Below are 21,743 nucleotides of genomic sequence, written 5' to 3' on the forward strand. Positions count from 1 at the left end.
GTTTTCAATGCTTGTGTGTGTGTATGTGTTTTTTCCTAGGCTACACTTAAAAGTACTTCAGATTGTCTGACAGCAGGAACTGAGAGAAGCAGTCCAAAGATGTCCTTCACCCTACCTTTTCGTTTTCTTGATTTAAAAAAAAAACAACCAACAAAACGCATTTCTTTTTTCCTTTCGTCAGACTTGGCAGCGAAGACACTTTTCCTGTACAGGATGTTTGCCCAATGTTTGCAGGTTATGTGCTGCTGTAGATAAGGACTGTGCCATTGGAAATTTCATTACAATGAAGTGCCAAACTCACTACACCATATAATTGCAGAAAAGACTTGGATCGTGGTGTGCTTTCAACTTTTGTACATATAAGCCGTAGCTACAGAATTGTATCTGTGTGCATTTTTTTTTTTAAATATTCATTTGGTCCAAGGAAAGTTTATACTCTTTTTGTAATACTGTGATGGTCTCATGCCCTTGGTAAGTTAAACTTTGGTTTTGTACTACCTGCGTTCTGCTGAACTGATGAATCACAGAGAACCAAGCTGTCCGTTCTACAGCTCCACTGACCAGCTCTGCATCTGTTCACGGCGCCGCATAATTCACAGGAGAACCAGTAGCCTGTTGTCCATCTGCTGAATTAATGGACTTATCAAAACTCTTTTGGGGAAAAAAAAAGATTAAACTCCAGCCTTGTACAGGTCTTTTCTATTTTTTTTCTTCTTCGTTTGTTTATTTTGTTATTTGCAAATTTGTACAAACACTTTAAATGGTTCTAATTTCCATATAAATGATTTTTGATGTTACTGTTGGGACTTGAGATCATTTTTGGCATAGATACTGAACTGTAATGTTTTCTTAAAACTCGAGTCTACCTTTGTTACATAGTCTGCTTGTAAATTTGTGGAATCCCAGACATTTGAAGCAGCATCCGTGATTTTCCTTTTGTATTTCTAACTGGACTAGTACTAATTTTATACATGCTTCACTGGTTTGTATACTTGGGGATGCTCTTTGGTGATGTTTTCTGACTAATCTTAAAATCCTTGTGATTAGTACTTACACACCCACCATTTCTGGCCCTACCTTGGCAGGAGGGTGATGTATAGTTACGGACATTTTGTGTTTCACGTTGAGAACTTGATTTGTTTTTGTGTATGTGTTTTACAGAAATCCCATCTGCTTCTGCTGTCCTTGTGAACTAGGCATCCCTACCCAGCATTGAATTTTCTGATCAGTGCCTGTATGCACTTTGTTTCAAGTACTCCTGGGGGGAGGCTGCGTAGTATTTGGAGATCAGAAGGGGAGACCCACCTCCAAAACAGTGCTCCTTTCTCAAGCTGGGGTTTTGATCACCTTTACCTTTTTGAGTTGAACTTCAGCAAAAGTTTTCCCTCGTAACACTGTGCTCTTCCTGGTCTAGGCGGAAGTTGACTTTGTACTTCTGGAGAATTATATCCCCTTCTGTCCCCTTCTGTCCTATAGATTACTTGGTACACTGTGGAAAGTGAGGTCGAATGGGGGAATTTTTAAATGGGACTTGAGTGATTTTTAAAGTGCTTGATGTTCATGAGTGCAGATGGCTACCAAACAGAATAGCACTTGCTTAAAAATTCAGGCACTAAATTTGAAAACAGACAAGCCAGCAGTAATTTATACCTTTGGATCTACTTAGAAAGCCATTGTGTAAGTTAAGAATTGGAGAGTTTCTTTCCCCTTTAGCAACCCAAACTATAATTCTGATCATTATGTTGTAATATTTTCCAGTTATCTGTAACTGATTAGACCCAAGTTAATTGGCTTTGCATCCCATTTAGTCCATCAGTGTTTTCAAGTCGTGTGGAATGCCCAGAGTCGGCTCGATGAAAGGAACAGGTGCACAAAAGTGTTCCTCTGGCCTTCTTGAGAACGCTCTGACTTCTGTGAACCTAGCCCACATCACGCTTGCTTTGTGTTGCCCAATAATTGCCTCTCTGCTGGCTTGGGTTTTCCTCCATGTTTAACAAGAACACAAGTGTTCTGGATGGATTTCCTCCAGGAGGCAGGCTCTATTGTATGCTTCCCACAGTGACTTATACACTTTTGAAAATTCATTAAACAGCCACCCCTCTAACCATATTCATTGTTGGCCACTCCAAAATAGGTCTGGTTTCAGAAACCCTGGTTCCTCTGACCGGTGCCCCCTGCACATGCGCTTGGACTCGTTGGGGCCACAGTTCTCGTGTTCCCCTCTGTGACCACCACTTCCTGCCCCCCGACCAGCACACACTGAGCCTCATCAGGCCCATCGTTCACTGAGAGGCAACTAGCTACAAAAAAAAAAATCACTGTTCAAATCTTACTACTTCATAGAGTGACTTTTAAAAAGATGTTGCTTCCTCTTGAGTCTGTGTAAATATCTTTTTTTTTCCCTTAAAATTTTTTTTGTGTGTGTGTGTTGAAATTCTTAACAGGAATCCTGGGTAGCTCTCCAGGGTACAGTGAAGTTCAGTGAAAGGCACCTTGTCGGTTTTGAAAACAAACATTATGTGACCTCTGGTAATTCTTTTTCTGTACGAATACTGACTTTCTGGAGTAATGAGTATATCAGTTATTGTACATGATTGCTTTGTGAAATGTGCAAATGATATCACCTATGCAGCCTTGTTTGATTTATTTCCTCTGGTTTGTACTGTTATTAAAAGCATATTGTATTATAGAGCTATTCAGATATTTTAAATATAAAGTATTGTTTCCGTAATATAGACGTATGGAGTATATTTAGGTGATAGATGTGTTACTTGGAAAGGTCTTCTTCGAAAAACTGACAAAGTCTAAATTAAAATCCCAGTGAGCAGTAAATCAATGGAACGTCCCAAGAAGGAGGAGAAAGACACTCAAAATGGAAACAGTTCCCCCGAAGTATATGATTTGGACTTAATTCAGCTGCTGGATATGTGTTACCAATCTCCCCACCCCACCCCTCTCCCCAGCTGAATGATTACCAAGTAATCGTTCAGTAAAAGACGCAGTGTGGTTTATGCAGACAAGACAGCCTAGCATTACTCTTGGCCTCCTCCCTGAGCGGGGTGACGGCTTGGTAGCCTGGCCAGGCCTGGCCACGTTCATCCCATCTGGACGCAGACAGACTCACCTAGCCTTGGCCAGTCGAGTTTAGTACCCGTGCAGATCCTCTGTTCCCGCTCCAATACAATGAAAAGTGCCTGATGATGCTGATGGACTTACAGACACAAGAACAATCTTTGCTATTATTGTATAAAGCCATAAATGTACATAAATCATGTTTAAATGGTTTGGTGTCGTTCTTTTTTAGTTGTGCAGAGTAAGCTCTTAATTAGGTTGTTCCCCCCCCCCCCCCTTCGTGTTTAGCTATCACATGAGTTAAAACCTTGGCAGCCACAGTGCCATGGTTTATTCAAATCTGGTATTTCTTTGGGGGGGCGGGTGGAAACACTCTCTCTGGGACCAAGCTCTAGTCCCTGAGGGTTGGAGAGCAAGTTGGGTCCGTGATAACAAAGCACCCTGGAGCACTTCGTCTGTCTGTGTCTGACACGGCATCAGCGCAGAAATGACGAGGTGTGGGAGAGCTCGTGCTGACGTAGGCGGAGCTGAAGGTAACAATACCTGGAGGTCAGGTGGGGAGGGCCCTGGCTGGGACATCACCGAGCGGGGATGGGTGGTGTGGTGGGAACACTGGCTTCCCAAGGCCACATGAAGCAGGGGCGGGGGATAGTTCTTCCATTCAGTGGCTGTAGAGTGGAGGTTTCCATGTTTGCTTTTCTTCAGAAAACGCTTGAGGAATAAACTAGGATTAGACTGTGTGTGTGTGCGTGTGAGTTCAGTCCTGTCCAGCTCTTTGTGACCCTGTGGACTGTAGCTCACCAGGTTGCTCTGTCCATGGGATTTGCCCTGCCCTCCTCCAAGGATCTTCCCGACCCAGAGATTGAAGCTGTGTTGTCTCCTGCATCTCTTGCACTGCAGGAGGATTTTTTACCGCTGAGCCATCCAGGATTAGGTTAGTAATGGTTAAAATGCATCTCACAACCAGAATTAAGTCCCGGCTTTCCATGCTTCTGCTCTTACCCAGGCAAGGGACTGTCTGTATCAGCTGGAGTAGGAAAAAGGAGAGAGGTCATTCTAGTGTTTATCCATGTGGACACTGGAAGATCAGTCCAGCTTTCAGGTTTTTTTTTCTTCTTCTTCTTCCTCCCTCCCTCCCTCCCTCTCAGCTTTGGAACCCTTGCTTTAAAATAACAATAGTCAGAAGCCCAGAGTGCAGAACAGATAACCCCATCTGCTCCCAGACCTGGGGCTTGTGCACACATCATTTTGAAAACCACTCATCTCATCCAGTGGAGAAGGGAATGGCAACTCCAGTATTTTTGCCTGGAGAATTCTACAGCCAGAGGAGCCTAGCCAACTACAGTCCATGGGATCGCAAAGAGTTGGACACGACTGAGCAGCTAGCACAACACAACCATCTAGTCCAAATGCAGGAAAACGCCTTGACTGCTCTGCCAGAACACACCAACAGGCTCCTTTGAAAACCCGCCGTGCACGTACCCCAAATCACACAATCCAAGTGTCATTTATTAAGGCCAGTTCCCACGTTGTCACGTCCGTTGATAAGAGGAAGCAACACAGCAGGAAGGGACAGATGCGAGGTTGGAGCTGGATGGTTAACATGGAGGGAGAGACTTCCTTCCTCGGACAGTATCTCGGCGCCTGCTGGGACCAGAGAGCGACGATTGTTTCTTGACCTGTGAACCTGCCATACTGCCAGGGCTTTGCCTTCACTATTGTTTCTCCGTGACCTACCGAAACAATGATGGTGCTGGTTAAACTTAGACCCGTTGGTGTGGTCAGGTAGGCGGGAGGCTTCTCCAAGAGGGGTATTGCTCTCAGTGGCAGCCTTGGCAGTATCACTGTCGCACAGACACCGAACCTTGTGGGTTAGGAGCCTGCAGCTGGGCTGGGCCGTGACCTCCAAGATGAGAGCGTGTTTATGCAAGGCTTCCTTATTCTCATGTACTATTTCATTATTTTGGTGTAGGAAATCACCCTGGTGATCACTTAGATACATGGTTCCTAGGACATTTACCAGTTCAACTACCTGGAGGACAAGTGAAGTTACTGGGAACTGGAAAGGGAGGTCTGTGTTGGCCGTTAGGTAGTCCTGGGTGGTGGTGGGTCATCCGGATCTGAGACGGAGACAGCCGAGGTGTGAGCTTGAGCAGGCCCTTGGATCCTTTGACCAGAGGAGCTACAGAGTGGCATGGGCCTCTGAAAGTTGGAGAGAGACCTTGTGAGTTTTGCAGGTGGCTGGGAGAGGAGGCTCTCTGGGAAGACCCCTGGCTTGCCAGCATGGTCCTGAGAGGAGAGAGCTCTGTGCTGGGAAGGAGTTCACCTGTAAAGGAGGAAAAAAGGGAGATTGAGGCCAAGTTTCTGAAGGCAGCTTACCTCAACTCGACTGGTAGTGGAACAACTTGCCTCTCCCACCCATGAACTCAAAGGCAGAACTAAACTTTTTGGCCTTAGTACTTTTAGCACATTCACGTCTTCGAAAAGTGAGGCTTGTTTGCATTGGAAGCCACGGGTGGGAAGTAGAGATTTACATCCTTCAGGAAGAAGGAGGGCAGCTTGATGAGAGCTTGGTGGTCATTCTTTACCTTTCCTTCCTTCCATGAGCTCCAGCCCCCGACAAGCAACTTTCGAGTTCCCGTAAAACTTCAACTTGGCCTAGGATGGTGACCCACTTGCTGGAGTTTCTGCAGATACACTCAGGGCTGTAATGTTACTGTGGATACAGTTGCCACTCCCTCGAGATGATCTTAGCTGCTTAGAACAGGGCTCACAGGGCCATTTTAAACCGGATTTCTCTCCCTGATGAGTTGGGACAGAGGGCAGTCTGCTTTGCACTTTGTCTGCAAAGTGGTTCCAGAACAAACTAGAGATGCCCACTCAGTCTGTGCTGGTGGCAGGGACGCTCACAGTGTTGGCAGGGCACTAAGCTGGTCTGATGCTTGGGCAGCAGTTTCCCCACAGGTGAGGTAAGCTGAGGGTACTGTCTGCTACATGCCTCACAGGTGTGACGTGAGGTTTGGAGGATGAGATAATGTCTGCAGATGGCGTCCCCTCTCTGGAAAAGCCTCCGTGTAGGAGCTGGTGTCAGCATAGGTCATGGTAGGACTTGGAGATCTGTTTCCTTAGTGGGCTTATGCACAGTCATTGCTCCCTGCCGGGTACGCGGAAAGACTGCTTGGTCCATTTCCATCATATTTCTGCATTCCTATCTGTGGGCCTCCATCTCTTATGCAGGAAGTGGGTAGACATCTTACCAGACCCAAACTCCAGGAGAGTCTGTAACCTCTCTTTGGTCACTCCGGAGATACTTGATACATACTAAGTTGTAAACCTGCTATGTGCCCAGTCTAAACTAGTTGAGATATTTGTTTCCCAAGAAATCCTCTGTGGACCCATATGCAGAAAATTGAGAGACATTTTTAGACAATTTGACCTTGACCTCATCTCAGTCATATTCACCCAGACACTGCCAACCCCAGGTGCCCTTACAGGCTGACCTGTTAAGACAGGAAAAGAGAGGACCAGGCTGAGGTTGAGGGGGACTCGTCATGTGCTGGAGCCTGACTGCCAGTTCACGGGAAGTGATGCTGAAGTTTGCAGGAATCTTGTGAGCTGTTTTCAGAAACCACTGTTGTTTGCAATTGACTTAAAGAAACTTACTACTAAATAAGTTACATTGAAAAACTAAGGTAGTGGGACTTAGTTGTTAAGACTCTGTGCTTCCAATTCAGAGGGTGTTGGTTTGATCCCAGGAAGTAAGCCCACATGCCGTGCAGCTAAAAAAATTAAATAACAAAAAGGTAGTAAAGACTCAAAACTCATCATGTCCTCATCTCTTGTCTACTCTGGAGGTATTTGCACTCATATCTGATGATGGGGATGTTGCCACTGCTGGTGCTGAAGCTGAACAAAGTTTCAGTTTAATAAATATAGTTGGAACGAGGTTGGGAAACGACTTAACAATAAATCATGTCCGTTGAGTTTTTTTCTCTTTTGGCCACGCTGCATGGCTTGTGGGATCTTTGTTCCCTGACGAGGGATCGAGTCCCAGCCCTTGGCAGTGAAAGCACAGAGTCTTACTGCTCAGCCGCCAGGGAATTCCCATGTCAGTTAAACTTTTTGAGAAGAGAGTGGATTGATACGCAAGTGCATTTGTCAAATTCCAGCTGAACTGCGTGACCACCATATGTTGGCTGCAAAAATCAATTCGCCTAATAGAGTTTACATTCAAGGCTATTGTATATTTTATTCTTCATGCTTGTGTGCTACGTATTTTTTATATCAATAAACTCATAATAAACTTACGTACATACATGCCAGCATATGTTGCTGCCCCATGGAGCATGTTAAACATTGACCAGCGCACCACTGATGGGTGTAACGAGGGCATGAAAAGGCTGGCAGTTTGGATGATGTAGAACATGGGTTGGCAGCGAGGGGAGGAGAGCACAGGAAGCTGTGTCAAGGTCTAGGGTGTGGTCACGATAGTCAGTGATTGACAAGCAGGATGGGGCCCTAGAGTGGTAGAAGATCAGGGAAGAGGAAGCCTGAAGATTGCATGGGATGTGCAAAATAGACTTCAGAGCCAACAAAAGGCATAGCAGGAATGGGGTGGAGAGGAAGTCTCAAATTCAAGGGCCCAAAATCTTCATTTGGAGGAGGAACCAGTCAAGTGGCAGGTAGAGTACCTACCTAGGAAAGGTGCCCAGGGGAATAGCTGAATGCTCTCAGCATCAACAGAGGTTTTATTTTACAATTTTTTAGTTATAATCTTTTGGCTGCACCACGTGACTTGTGGGACCTTTGTTCCCTGGCCAGGGATCAAACCCGGGTCCTTGGCAGTGAAAGGGTGAGGTCCTAACCACTGGACTGCCAGGGAATTTCCTACCTAATTTATAATGAATATGAAAGAAGGCTGAGTGTTGAAGAATTGATGCTTTTGAATTATGGTACTGAAGAAGACTCGCGAGCTGGACAGCTCTCAACAGCTGGACAGCTTGGACAGTAAGGAGATCGAACTGGTCAGTCCTAAAGGAAATCAACCCTGAATATTCATTGGAAGGACTGATGCTGAGGCTGAAGCTCCAATACTTTGGCCCCCTGAGGCGAAGAGCTGACTCACTGCAAATGACCCTGATGCTGGGAAAGACAGGCCAGGAGAAGGAAGTGACAGAGGGTGAGAGAGTTGGATGGCATCACTGACTTAATGGACGTGAGTTTGAGCAAACTGGGGGAGATTGTGAAGGACAAAGAAACCTGGAGTGCTGCAGTCCATGAAGTCGCAAAGAGTCAGACTCAACTTAGCAACTGAACAATAACAATTTAACATAATCATATATCCTGCATTGTAATATATAGTATAATTATATTTACTATTAACCTCATATAAAATAAGCATCCTTGAGTTAATACTGATAAGTATAAATGACTAAAATAAATAAACATGCGAGGAGGAGGGATAACTACTCTTTTTTTTGGCCACACTTGTGGGACCTCAGTTTCCTGACCAGGGGTCAAACCTGGGTTCTTGGCAATGAAATTATGGAATCCTAACGACTGAACTGACAGGGAATTCTCCAACAGGGATTTTTTTAAACAAGAGGGTGGAAGGGGGAGATTCTGGAGTAGGGAAAGAAATACAAAAACGGTGCCATTTCTGCTCTGGGGGCTCATCATGGTTTGTCAAATGGAAATAGTGACACCTACTCAACTGGAGTTACTGAGGGAGACAAATGACCTGAGTTGAGACCCTGTCATGGTGCCTGGCACACAGAAAGGTCTCAAGAAATAATGGTGACCAGACATTCTGGTTTGGCCAAGACAGGCTTGGGCTAATTGCGCCCAGCACAATTATTAGCTGCTCTTGTCAAGTGCTGGGGTGGTTAATGATATGTTCACCCTATCAGCAAATGACTGTTTTCCAGTGAACTACTTCCTACAGCCCTCGCTTCACAGTGGACGTACCAAAAGCCTTCCTGAAAGAAGCTGGCTGTGGCTGGAGGATTTGGCTTCTAAAGGAATGTTGGCCTAGTGTCTGAGTGGCATAGGTTAACCTCAGCTGTACACGGTCTTTTCCTCCCTTCCTTGGCATTCTCATTGCTTCTGCCCTATGTACCGGTCACACCCAACAACCATGCCCTTTTATGCTTCCACTTGTTTCACAGACTGGAAGGTTTTGTCTGGAATGCCTTTCTCCTCCTTTCCTTGTCAACAAGGGAGAGCTTAACCTCCTCCTAGCCTTCAGGCCCCTCGTGTGAGAGTCATTCCTTGCACAGGTGGGCTGGATGCCTCTCAGGACACCTTTCCCAAAGGCAGGCATGTGGGTGGTGTGTTTAGCTCTGGCTCCATCATAGTCATCCTCAGTGGTCCTTCCCGGGCAGCCCTCTCGCCATCTCAGGGAAGTTCAGAACCAGGCCTGGCTGGCACGGGTCATCACTAAGCTCCCAGTGAGCCTAAAGCAACTGGCCAGTGCTTGCCACTGGACACAGCCAAAGGCATTCCTCTGGGGTGTGCCAGTCTGCGCCTGCCAACATTCCAACAAATTAAAAGCAGACCAAGGAGCCCAAGGTATTTGGACAAGTCTGGAGCTGCTATTCACTTTCTTCAACCAAGGGAAGTTCAAAGGCAAGAGAGGGGATGGGACCAAGGATGAAATGCCTTAAAGGGACGTCTGGCTCTCTTTCCAGCCGGTCATCTCCACGGGCTACTCAATCCTTTCTCCTCATAGCTCTTCTCAGGGCTCCTGGGCCAGGCTCAGGCCCCTTTTGCTCACTTCCTACCTTGAAAATTTCCAATACAGAGACTGAAATGTCAGTTTCTCTGTTTACCTAGAGTCCTCATTTCACGGTGGACGTACCAAGAGCCCTACTGGAAGAAGCCGGCTCTAGCTGGAGGGTTTTGCTTCTAAAGGAATGTTAGCCTGGTGTCTGAATAGCGTAAGTTAGCCTGAAATGTACACAGTCTTTTCCGACCTTCTTTGGCATTCTCATCTCTCCCGCCCTGTGTACCAGACACATTGGAGTTGCATGTCTATAGAAACAGCTGCTGCTGCTGCAAAGTTGCTTCAGTCGTGTCCGACTCTGTGCGACCCCATAGACGGCAGCCCACCAGGCTCCCCCGTCCCTGGGATTCTCCAGGCAAGAACACTGGAGTGGGTTGCCATTTCCTTCTCCAATGCATGAAAGTGAAAAGTGAAAGTGAAGTCGCTCAGTCGTGTCTGACTCTTCGCGACCCCATGGACTATAGCCCACCAGGCTCCTCCGTCCATAGAATTTTCCAGGCAAGAGTACTGGAGTGGGTTTCCATTGCCTTCTCGGAGCTGGGTGTTAGGTTGTGCCAATCCTGGGACAGTCCTAGCTTCTCCATTAAAAAAAAAAAGACACAGTTGGTCACCCCAAGGTAGTTGCTGATTTGTTTTCTCAGAACCTCACCCAAGAAAGACACTGTCATTTGTAATCTTTGCCTTCCTGTCATCTCACTGGGTTATTTCTACTTCTCCCCTACAGAATAGAATTAGATAAAATAGGTGTGTGCCTTTTTTTCCCCTTCATTCTGACTTTTTAAATAATATTTTTGAAATTAATTTGAAATATTCCAATACTTTTTGAAGTACAATATTATCTTGAAAGGGAGGTAATTATTCTCCTTTACAAGATAACAGTTCTTTTCCTACCTCAATTCACCACACCTACCAAAACAATGGCTTGGTAAAAAGGAGACGTTTCCTGAAGTCAGACAATTCTGTTTAGAAATACTTGTGAAGTTGTGAGGGAACACTCCCTGAAGAGAAAATTTCATTTATTCTTAGGAATGCATCTTATGAGATCTCAGCAGTTCTTAGAGCCCTGTGGGCTGTATTTTAAATTAGTATTATCTTTAAAGTTCCAGGTCCCTTTTGATTTCTTTTTTCTATCTTAATTGAAATTCCATTAAAAGCGTGAATAATTTTCAAAACCTTGGATTGGACTGGCTGGAGGCATTTAACAGCTGTGTGGAATCTCATGTAACCATCATGTGGCCTTTTTTTTTTTTTAAACAATAATTGTCCTTGTCTTTTGTAAGAAAATCACATGATTAAAAAAATAGACGACTAGCAATAATTCTGTTGTCACTTGGCTGCTGACAGGAGTAGAAATAGGGAGGAAGACATCAGAAAAATGCATTCTTGGATCCCTCAGCGACACCAATCTGCAAGCCTTCCTGGAGTAAATAATTTCCTTTGTCATTTCTGGGTAACTAAAAAAGGCCTCGGAATGTTTCCAGGCTTGGGCATTTGGTTGTGTAATACTTTTTGGAGTCTGAGTTACCTTAGTTTGCTCTAGAAGTTGGCTCAAATCCCAGCCATCATCCCTACTGCTGGATCTGAGTGTCAAAGAGAGTGTTATCAATTTGATGAATGAAAACTCAAGTCTTTATTATGGACAATAATACTCCCTCTGGGATTAGACATTCTTAATATTCTTGAGAGGAAAGAGAAGTTTGAATCAGCTTTGGGTCCCAAAGAGGCTGTCATGAGACGCAGCCTGGCTCTGTCTCACATGTCCCCACCTGCAGGCCTCCTGCCGATGTGGGTGAGGGGCACACCTCCTGTCACCTTCTAGAGTCCAGAGAGGGAATGTTCCACATATGGAATGTTTGAAAGCGGTAAGGCTGGTCATTGCCCAGCACAAAGAAAATGTTGAAATTGAGTGTTTCTCTGAGGAATGAGTCGATGTTATTTTCCAGGGCAGTTCTAAGACTCGTGGAGGAAAAACTATAATTAAGAAAAGTGGGTGGATTATTGGGAAAGGTTTTTTCTTCAAAAGGTTTTGTGATCTTAGTAGCATTTTACATGTGTCATACTTTCCGTGAAAGGTTACCTGGCATCTGCCAAAGTTTCTTCCTCAGCCTCCCTTTGAATTCAGATGAGCAGAGCAAACCCACTTGTATGGATCACACTCTAGGGAAGATGTTCCCTGGGTGGAGTTAGTTCCTAGAGACCCTGGGGAAACTTGCTGAAGTAAGACATGTTGTTTCTCCAAGTGTAAACTACCAACCGTGGGCAACAGAATAATTTGAGGGGGACTTCCCTGGGAGTCCAGTGGTTGACAATCTGCCTTGCAATGTGGGGGCTGTGGGTTCAGTCCCTGGTCAGGAAACAGATCCCACAGGCTATGGAGTAAGGGGGCCTGGGCTTACTTCAGAGCTGGCGTGCCACAATTGGAGAAATCCACGAGCCACGATGAAAGATTCCACGTGCCGCAATCAAGACCTGACACAGCCAAATTAATTAATTAAAAAAAAAAAAGAATAATTGGGAAGATTTGTAAAAAAATGCAAATTTCTGGGTTTCTCGCCATACCTATAGATTTGGAAGGACTGATGTTGAAGCAGAAACTCCAATACTTTGGCCACCTGATGCAAAGAGCTGACTCGTTTGAAAAGACCCTGATGCTGGGAAAGACTGAAGGCTAGAGGACGACAGAGGATGAGATGGTTGGATGGCATCACTGACTCACTGGACATGAGTTTGAGTAAACTCCAAGAGTTGGTGATGGACAGGGAGGCCTGGCGTGCTGCAGTCCAAGGGGTTGCAAAGAGTTGGGCACAGATGAGCGACTGAACTGAACTGAACTGATAGATGCAATAAGCTGGGTTGGGCAGTGGGGGGTGGTGGCTGAGAAATCTGCGTTTTAGCTATTCCAGGTGATTGCTGTGAACGCTAAAACTTGAGAACTACCACCCGTCTATGGAGGTGCTGCTTTACTGATACTCATTCATTCATTCATTCAGCAATTAAACACCTCCTGAGCACCACCGGTGTAGCCGGTCCTCTGCAGAGGACTGGAATGCCCTGTGTGGTGCACAAGACAGGCTTATCGTCTTCCTTCGAGAGGCTTTCGGTCCCTTGTCCTCTTTGGACGTGTAGTCACCAGATAGGCATCACTAAGTATTCTTTTAAACGTAAGCTACTTGGGGCTTCCCTGGTGGCTCTGGTAAAGAATCCTCCTGCCAATGCAGGAGACACAGCTTCGATCCCTGGTCTGGGAAGATCCCATGTGTCACGGAGCAGCTAAGTACGTGCGCCACAGCTATTGAGCCTGTGCTGTGGAGCCCGGGAGCGCCAACTCTTGAGCCCTTGTGCCCTAGAGCCTGTGCTCTGCAAGAAGAGAAACCACCACCGTGAGAAGCCCATGCACTGCAACTAGAGTAGCCTGTGCTGCAGTGAAGACCCAGCATAGGAAAAAATACATAAAATATTTAAAAAAATAGGCTACTGGGATCAGATAAATACTGGGCTGATAACTGGTCCTAAAACTCTAAAATTTCCATCATCCATCAAAAGCTTTCCCCTGCCTAACCTGCTGGGCATGCCGAGTGAACTAGTTGAGCAGACTGGCTTTTTGTCCTCGAGGTGCTAGCAAATCCAGGTCTGGGCTGGCCTCTTGCCAGCACTGGGCTCCATACCTGAGTAACACTGTGGAGTGGCATTAAAGCAGCTTCAGCCAAAAGGCCGACCTGGAAACACGGCCAGTGTGATCCCTACTGACCAAATGGCAGAGCTAAGGGCATCCGGGACTGAGGAAAATAACCCAGTCTGTGTAGGGTCTGTTTTCCATTGGAAATGAAGCTTTTTTTTTTTTTCCAATTAATTTTATTTTTTAAGAGCTTCGTGAGAGAAACAGCTCATCCTGCAACAGCTTTAAAGGAACGTAAGCTGGACCCAGTTGTCCCGTCTCTGAGATGAGCTTACCATACTGAGTGCCGTGGTCCAGGCTGGGCAGACACCGCCTTGCCCCTGGGCCAAGCCTGTGCAGCTCCCGGGCAGAGTGCTCCGGGGTGGAGAGCCTCTGTTCCAAACCCCAGTGAGGAGCAACAGCCTTGGCCCTGGGGCAGGGTCAGTCGCCCGTGATGATAGCACCTTGACACCTCATTTGGGTGGTGTCCTCAGGCTGAGCTCTGCCCCAGACAAGGGAACATTCCAGAATCATGGGAAGTCTCCACCTCCAAGGCTGCCTGGATTTTTTCTCTTTTGTTTGTAAAGTATCTCCCAAAGTAGGATATAAATCTCTCTTGCAAAAGAGCTGTATCCAATTCAGCTTGACCTTTTCAGGGTCATCACAGGCATATCTGTGGTTAAGCCCCGTTAATGTCCAGAGGTGTCCTTGATGCTGAAAACTTCGACTTTGTGTACTGGTGCCGAATTGAATCTCGGAAACAGAGTTTTGGGCGAAATAGAAAAGAATAGTTTTACTTCTTTGCTAGGTAAAGGGGGAGACAGTGGGCTCATGCTCTCAAAACTGTGTCCAAACCTGGAAAGATTTGGTGAGGAGTTTTACAGCAACGGTTCAAGAATTGCTGATAACGATCAGAGTGTGTGCAGGGCCTGTAACCCTTTAACCTGGCTTCAGGAGGTCTCTTGATGAGTTTCTTTGGTTTCTATAATCTGGCCTCAGGTGGTCCCCTGATGAATTTCTTGAGGTTGTCAAACTGATCTTCTCTGGAAAGAAGAATGCTAATATCTTCCATTTGTTGTATGTGTGTGTATGGAGGGGAGGAGGTGACCTCTAGTACTGGAGTGGGTTCTAGTTCTGTAGAAGAACCCAACAATATCATGTTTTTCCCTTGAGGTGGAACCAGGACCCTGCTCCAAGGCAGCACCATTTTTTCTTGGCTTCTTCTCCCTTGTCTCTGCATCCCCTCTGCTCCCTGATTAGCAACTGTTTGAATCTGCCCTTTGGAACTCAGGAAGGGTCATGGAGGCTGGAGTCTATTCCCGACAAACAAGAAATGGGGAACAGAAAGACTTCCAGGCCCGGAAGCCCCATAGAGTCCTTCGGTTTCATCCTCAGTGCTATGAAGTGGATCTTGTGGTTGGATCCATTTTTCCTTCTTCCTGCCTCCACCTCTCTCTCCCTCATCCCCATCACTTCTCTTTCTCTTACTCACTCTTTATCATGGAAAATTCCAAGCATAAACAAAAGTAGGGAAAATAAAAAGTATCATGAACCTCCACATACTCACCACACAGGTTGAATAATTATCAACTCATGGTCAGACTTGTTTCATGTATACTCACCCTTGACTCTGGATTATTTTGAAGAAAACCCCATATATCATATAATTTCATGTATATTAAAAAGTATATATATAGTTATATAGATTAGAATCCTTTTACATTTTAAAATATTTTTATTGCCACATAGTTTACATGCATTCTGATCCTCAGAACTTGGGTAATTCGCCAGTTGGACAGCTACAAATCAAGGAATAGCATGTTTTTTTTGTCATCCCATCCCGTTTTGTCCCTTTCAGTCAGTTCCCTGCATGGAGAAGCAACCATTGATCTGATTTCTATTTTTTACTGGTTATTTTTTGCCTATTCTAGTGAAAGTGAAAGTGTTCAGTCATGTCCTACTCTTTGTGACCCCCATGGACTGTAGTTTGCCAGGCTCCTCTGTCCACGGAATTATCCAAGTAAGAATACTGGAGTGGGTTGCTATTTCCTTCTCCAGGAAATCTTTCCGACCCAGGGATCAAACACTGGTCTCTTGCATTGCAAGCAGATTCTTTACTGTCTGAGCCACCAGGCCTATTCTAGGATTTCATATAAACGGGCTCTTACACGTTACTTTTCTGCTCCTGGCTTCCTTCACTCGGTGTATTACACTGAGATTCATGAAGGCTGTTGCTTACTTCCGTGACTTGAACCCTTCTGATTTTGAGGAGTGTCCCACTGTACAGATCCATTCTTCTGTTAATGGACATCTAGACTGTTTTCTGTAACAAAGCTGTTATAAACATTCTTATAGAAGGTTTTTATGTGTACATGTATTTTCATTGCAATTAATATCTAGGAGTGAAATTGCAGGGTCATAGATATATTTTCCTTTTTTGTTGTAGTTTTATCCTTTTTAAATTTCAGTATAGTTGATTTACAATATTAAGTTAGCAAAGTGACTATATATGTTCTCTCTCAGATTCTGTATTTTCATTTATAAGAAAATGCCAAATGGTTTTCCAGAGTGACTGTCACCATTTTGCATTCTCACCAGCAATGTGTGAAGAGCTCTGATTGTTTCACATTCTCTCCCGAATTTAGTATTTTTCATCTTTTTAATTTTAGCTGTTCTAGGATGTTTGGTGGTATCTCCTTGTGATTTTAATTTGCATTTCCCTGATGATTAATGATGGTGAAACCTTTTTCATGTGCTTATTGATCATTTTTGTATGTCTTCTTTTAAAAGTGTCTATTCAGATATTTTACCCATTTTTTAAATTGAATTGTTTGTCTTTTTATTATTGAGTTGTAGGAGGTCTTTATATATTGTGGATATAAGACATAGGTGTTTCAACCAATCATACATAACCTTGCTTTGTGTATGTCTGTTTAAAGATACCTTATTTTAAAAAAGGATATAGGTGTTGTTTGTTCTTTCTTTCTATCTTTTCAGATATAGGTGTTGTACATACTTTCTCCCAATCCACTAATTACTTTTTTCTTTTTAAAAATTTTAAATTTAAATTTGCTTATGTTTTTAATTGGCAGATAATTGCTTAATTATATTTTGTTGGTCTCTGCCATACATCAACATGAATTAGCCATAGGTATATATGTCCCCTCCTTCTTGAACCGCCCTCCCACTTCCCACCCCTGCTACCTATTTTTTGATAGTGTCTTTTGATGAGTAGTAGTTTTAAGTTCAGTTTATATTCATTTTTTCTTTTATGGTTTGTGCTTTCTGTGTGTTCACCAAGAAATCTTTACCTATTTCTGTATTCTCTTATGTTTTCTTCTCATCACTTTGTTGTTTATATATGTAATCAAGAACTAAAACAATAACAAATATATAGCCACAATACCATTATCACACATAAAGAATTAAAAAGTTCTTAGTATTATTAAATATCCACTCAGCACAATGTTCAAATTTTCTCAAGTATGTTCTCAAATATTTTTTCCTTACAGATTTTAATATGTAAACTGAATGTAAATAACATTCATATATCGCTATTTTTGATGTTTCTGAGAAGCTCTCTTAAGCTATGTATCTCCCACCTCCTAATCCACCTGCCCTGTTTTTTGCATTCTGTTGAAGAAACTGGGTTATTTGTCTTGTAGAGTGTCCCATGGTTTGGATTTTGTAGATTATATCTTTGTGGGGTTATTTATTATATTTCTCATCCCCTATTAATCCTGAAAACTAATACTTAGGTGTAGAGGCGTGATCATAGTTAGGTTCAAATTTTGTGAAGAATATTTCATAGTATTCTGTGAGTATATAGGGTTGGAAGTATATGGCATTTGACTTTCTGTCTTTTGTATAATGTTAGCAGTCACTGACAATTGTTATTATTTCATTAGGGTCATAAAATGATGATATTTCATCATCTCTTCTAAACTCAACAGCTGAAACCTTCGATGAAGAGACTTCCCTGAAACAACTCTTTTTGTTTATTTGGTTTTTTAAAATTTATTTTTAACTGAAAGATAATTGCTTTACAATATTGTGCTGGCCTCTGCCATACATCAACACAAACCAGCCACAGGCATACACATGTCCCCTCTGTTCTGAACCTCCCTCCCACCTCTAGGTTGTTACAGAGTCATTGTTTGAGTTCCCTGAATTATACAGAAGATTCCCATTAGCTATCTACCTTACATATGCTAGGGTATATTTAAAACAACTCTTTGGATGTCCCATGGACATTATCTTGAGTAGTTCTGGGAATGCCAATGTTTCTAGAGTTATTAATCTGCTTGCATCACTAGATTTAAGTTTCCCCACAGCCTTAGGCTGAAGTCATTGCTTATTAAATAGTTACAACAACAGCAATAATAATCATTCTATGCTGAGCACTTTGGGGGAAGGTTCTAACTTAAGCATTCAATGTATTTCACTCATCAGATATTCTGAGCTGGAAATTATTACTCATAGATCCTCATGGCTTCTACCATAAGATAATAGATTTATCTCATGATCTCTGATCTTCTGAGGGTTTCTTCCAGGCCACTGTCTCTGTTATGGACATGTGAAAGACTTTCCTGCTCCTTTAATTTTATAGGTTTGAAAAGATTTATATCATTAAATGCCTTTCTCTGTGTGAAAGAAATATGAACTTGGGACAAACACTCACATAATAAGATGTTGACTATTCCCATTAAAGTTGAAAGAGAAGGGCTGTGGCTTACAGCATGAGTAATCTCAACTCTGGCTGCTTACTGATTCAAGCCAGAAATTTAAACACATCATTTGCCCCTCACAAAGGCTCCATTTCCTTTTTGGTAGAATGGGAAAAAATAATACTGGATCATGACTTGTTGCCAAAGAGGTGTTTCCTACTAGAAACCAACTGGAGACAGCTTGGATAGGTGGTGAAGTCTATAATTGCTCCCAAATAAATATAGAAAAACACCCCCAGAGAAAACACCTTCCCTGGTGAGGACCCCCACTTTGCGTTCTTTATGGCTTCATGTCTTTTAAAAGGAAATGATCTAAGTGACTAGATGTTTGAAGGAAATTATTAAACAGAATACTTAAAACTGGGTTTGACTTGAAAGACGAATGTGTTTAAGATTTGAAAGACTAATGAGTTTATTGCTACATGGCAGTCCTGGGATGCACCATTCAGCTGGTTCCCAGGCAGAGAGGTTTGCCTTCTCTTTCTTGTTTTGAGGAGCGAGATTCTTTCTTGTGTATTGAACTGCTCGTTCCTCCTTCTGTTTCCTTACCTTTGAGTCCCTTCCACAAAAATATCTTCCACATACCCAGCAGTTTTTATCCCTTTGGCCCATTTAACTCCATTATGAGACAATCTGTCTTCCCTGCAAACTTCACTGAGGACTGCTGTTGGCTTTCCCAAAGATGCAGATACCTTCAGTAAGGGTTTACCAGTCTCCCTTGCTTTAAGGGAGAGATTCTGTTTTACATACAATGAGGATACATCCCAGTTCCTCCAGGGTAGCCTCAACTTACGCTAGTCACCCTGTTGTCATTATTAATAGCATCCTCTTTCCCTTTTAGAAGTGTCTTGGTTTAGATGTACATCCTGGGGGCATCCTACTTTTACTTGGTAGTCACCCATTACTTGTTCATAAAACAATTCTCAGTAAATTTCAAAGGCTTGAAATAATAATAAGACAAAATATATGTTTCTGTCCATGATAATGTTAACTAGATGTTAATAACAATAATATATCAAAAACATTCAGGAAATATTAGGAAATAAAAACATTTAAATGGTTCAACATCAAGATGCAGAACTGGATCAGTTTGGCAAATTTTCAGATGCCAACAGGAAACAAGATTGTGGGTGTATAGCAATAGCTTTAAAAGTTTTAAAAGTATATAGCTTTAAGAGCACAAGGAAATGACTAGTCCTTGTAATGTGAAACAGAAGTGTTCTTGTATGTTTCATGATCAGTGATAGTTAGTTCCTACTTTTTGGAGTCTTGATCAACTGTGATTCATTTCCGTTGGAATGGAATGGTGGAGGTGAGGCCAGGGGGAATGAAGATTAGAGTGAGCAGGCTGAGCAAATGGCCCCCTGGCTCTTCCTGAATAAAAGAATCACTAGTGTTTCATGACTGTCCCTCTGATATGGTCAATGAGACTGAGAACGCCACCTTGTTCTTGTCTGGACTTGTTGCTTTTGATAACTAGGAAACATGGATTTTCATCTGAAGCCACTTCCACTCAACCATGATGCAGCCTGTTACAAGCCAGTGTAGCAAGAAGATAGCAACTAGCATGTTTCCATGTTAGCCTGTCCACGTGGATCTGAATTGCCATCCTGCCAAATGAGACCAGATGTTCATGGCTGGCTATAATACTCCAGAAGCTTTTGCCCAATGATCAAGAACAGTATTAAGAGCGAGTGATGGCTGAGGATGCTGTTCATTTCAGACAGCTATCTCAGTGTTCTGTGTACCATAGTAGACCACCATCATTCAGATGAGCAGGGAGGCAGGGGAAATTCAGCTTGACTTGAGCACAAACATGCCAGCAAAAACAACCTAAGATCTACTCAAAAGAGCCATATACAGAATTGGTCTGCATCAGAAGTGGACACAGCTGGACACAGCTAAAATAACCAAGTATATTGCCTAATAGCAGCTCTAGGTGCAAATAGGGAAAGACAGATAAAAGTTGAGTTTCTAAGTGAGTTCAGTTTAGGTAACTTTTTTGGATATACACAGAAATTGTTCATGAATTACTTTGGTCTTTATTCATGTATACATTCTTCTAACCATGTAAAAATTAAGATAATTGATCTGAAAACAGTAAAATCCTAAGATGTATATAAATATTAAGTATTATTATTGAGAACCAACTATATTCATGGTGTTGTGTTTGGGATGTGGGAACAAAAAGGCAAGTAAGATTTAATTCTTATCTTCAAAAAACTTATAATCTAGTAAAACAAATTATAGCAATCCAAATGAGTTCCCCATGGTTAAAGCTAGAACAATTTGAGCAACAAAATAAATCATGATAGTATTTATATTTAATTTGCATAGTTTAATATAATTTATAGGTAAAACATTGTATATAATTTTTTTTTAATGAAAAAATTTGTTTTGGCCACACTTTGTGGCTTGTGGGTGCTTACATGCTTAATACCCTGACCAGGTATGGAACCCATGCCCTTGGCAGTGGAAGTGCAAAATCCTAGCCACTGGACCACCAGGGAATTCCCTACATAAATTTATACTGAATATAATTTAACACAGGGGCTTCCCAGGTGGCTCAACGGTAAAGAATATGCCAGCAATGCAGGAGACCTGGGTTTGATCCCTGGGTTTGGAAGATTCCCTGAAGGAGTGCATGGCAACCCAATCCAGTATTCTTGCCTGGAGAATCCCCATGGACAGAAGAGCCACAGGGTGGCAAAGACTTGGGCATGACTGAAGTGACTTAGCACGCACATATAAAGAATTTAATGTACTCCTATATCCTATATTGTAATATATAATGTAATTACATCTAATATTAGCTTTTATATAAAATAAGCATCCCCAAGTTAATACTGATAAGTATAAATGACTAAAATAAAGAAATAAACATATAAGGAGGAGGGACAACTACTCTTTTTTTTTTGGCTGTGATTGTGGAATCTTAGTTTCCTGATCGGGAATTGAACACACATACTTTTCAGTGAAAGTGGGAGTCTTAACCACTGGCCTGCCAGGGAATTCCCAGGGACAACTCTTCATTACAGAAAAATCCTAATGAATTAATGCAGAAGGAATGAGGGAAATAGAGATGACTGATGGAATATCATATAATAATTACTGTAGAAAGGTCCACTGATGAATGGTAAATAAAGAGAAACAGTTCATCTCCCCCGGGGTGGAGGGATGAAATTACCTTCCCCCAGGTGGGAGGCGTGGACCTAGGTGGAGGACATGGATGGGAAATCAGGGGTGCCTTCTTGGGCCAGAAGCATTTGGCTGGGTTTTAAAGGCTGGGGGAATTTTGACATGCAGGTATGGGCTGGGCAGGTGAGGTTTTTAAGGTGGATGGGCTTTTAAAAGGTCTGGGTCAAAATGCAAGGGCAAGAGAGGGCAGGACAAGGGTGAGTGGTAGTTCCGGCTGGAGGCCAGGCCCCCATGGCAGACGGTGGTGTGTGGGGGGCCAGAAGCCATGCTGAGGTCCCTGAGAACACTCTCTGGTTGAGCATGGGGG

The 21,743-nt window shown here is 43.2% G+C and overlaps 1 protein-coding gene across 3 annotated transcripts in view; it reads left to right on the top strand.

Moving 5' to 3' along the window:
* Positions 1–3,274, top strand: part of FOXO1 (forkhead box O1) — a 92,219-nt gene extending 88,945 nt beyond the window's left edge. For all 3 annotated transcript variants that reach the window (XM_043477347.1, XM_043477348.1, XM_043477349.1), the window contains one exon: positions 40–3,274. The gene's annotated coding sequence lies outside the window, so the exon portion shown is untranslated. The remainder of the gene's footprint in view (positions 1–39) is intronic.
* Positions 3,275–21,743: the final 18,469 nt, after the last annotated feature.

Source organism: Cervus canadensis, chromosome 9 (assembly GCF_019320065.1).
Source record: "Cervus canadensis isolate Bull #8, Minnesota chromosome 9, ASM1932006v1, whole genome shotgun sequence".
In the NCBI taxonomy this organism is placed as follows: Eukaryota; Metazoa; Chordata; class Mammalia; order Artiodactyla; family Cervidae; genus Cervus; species Cervus canadensis.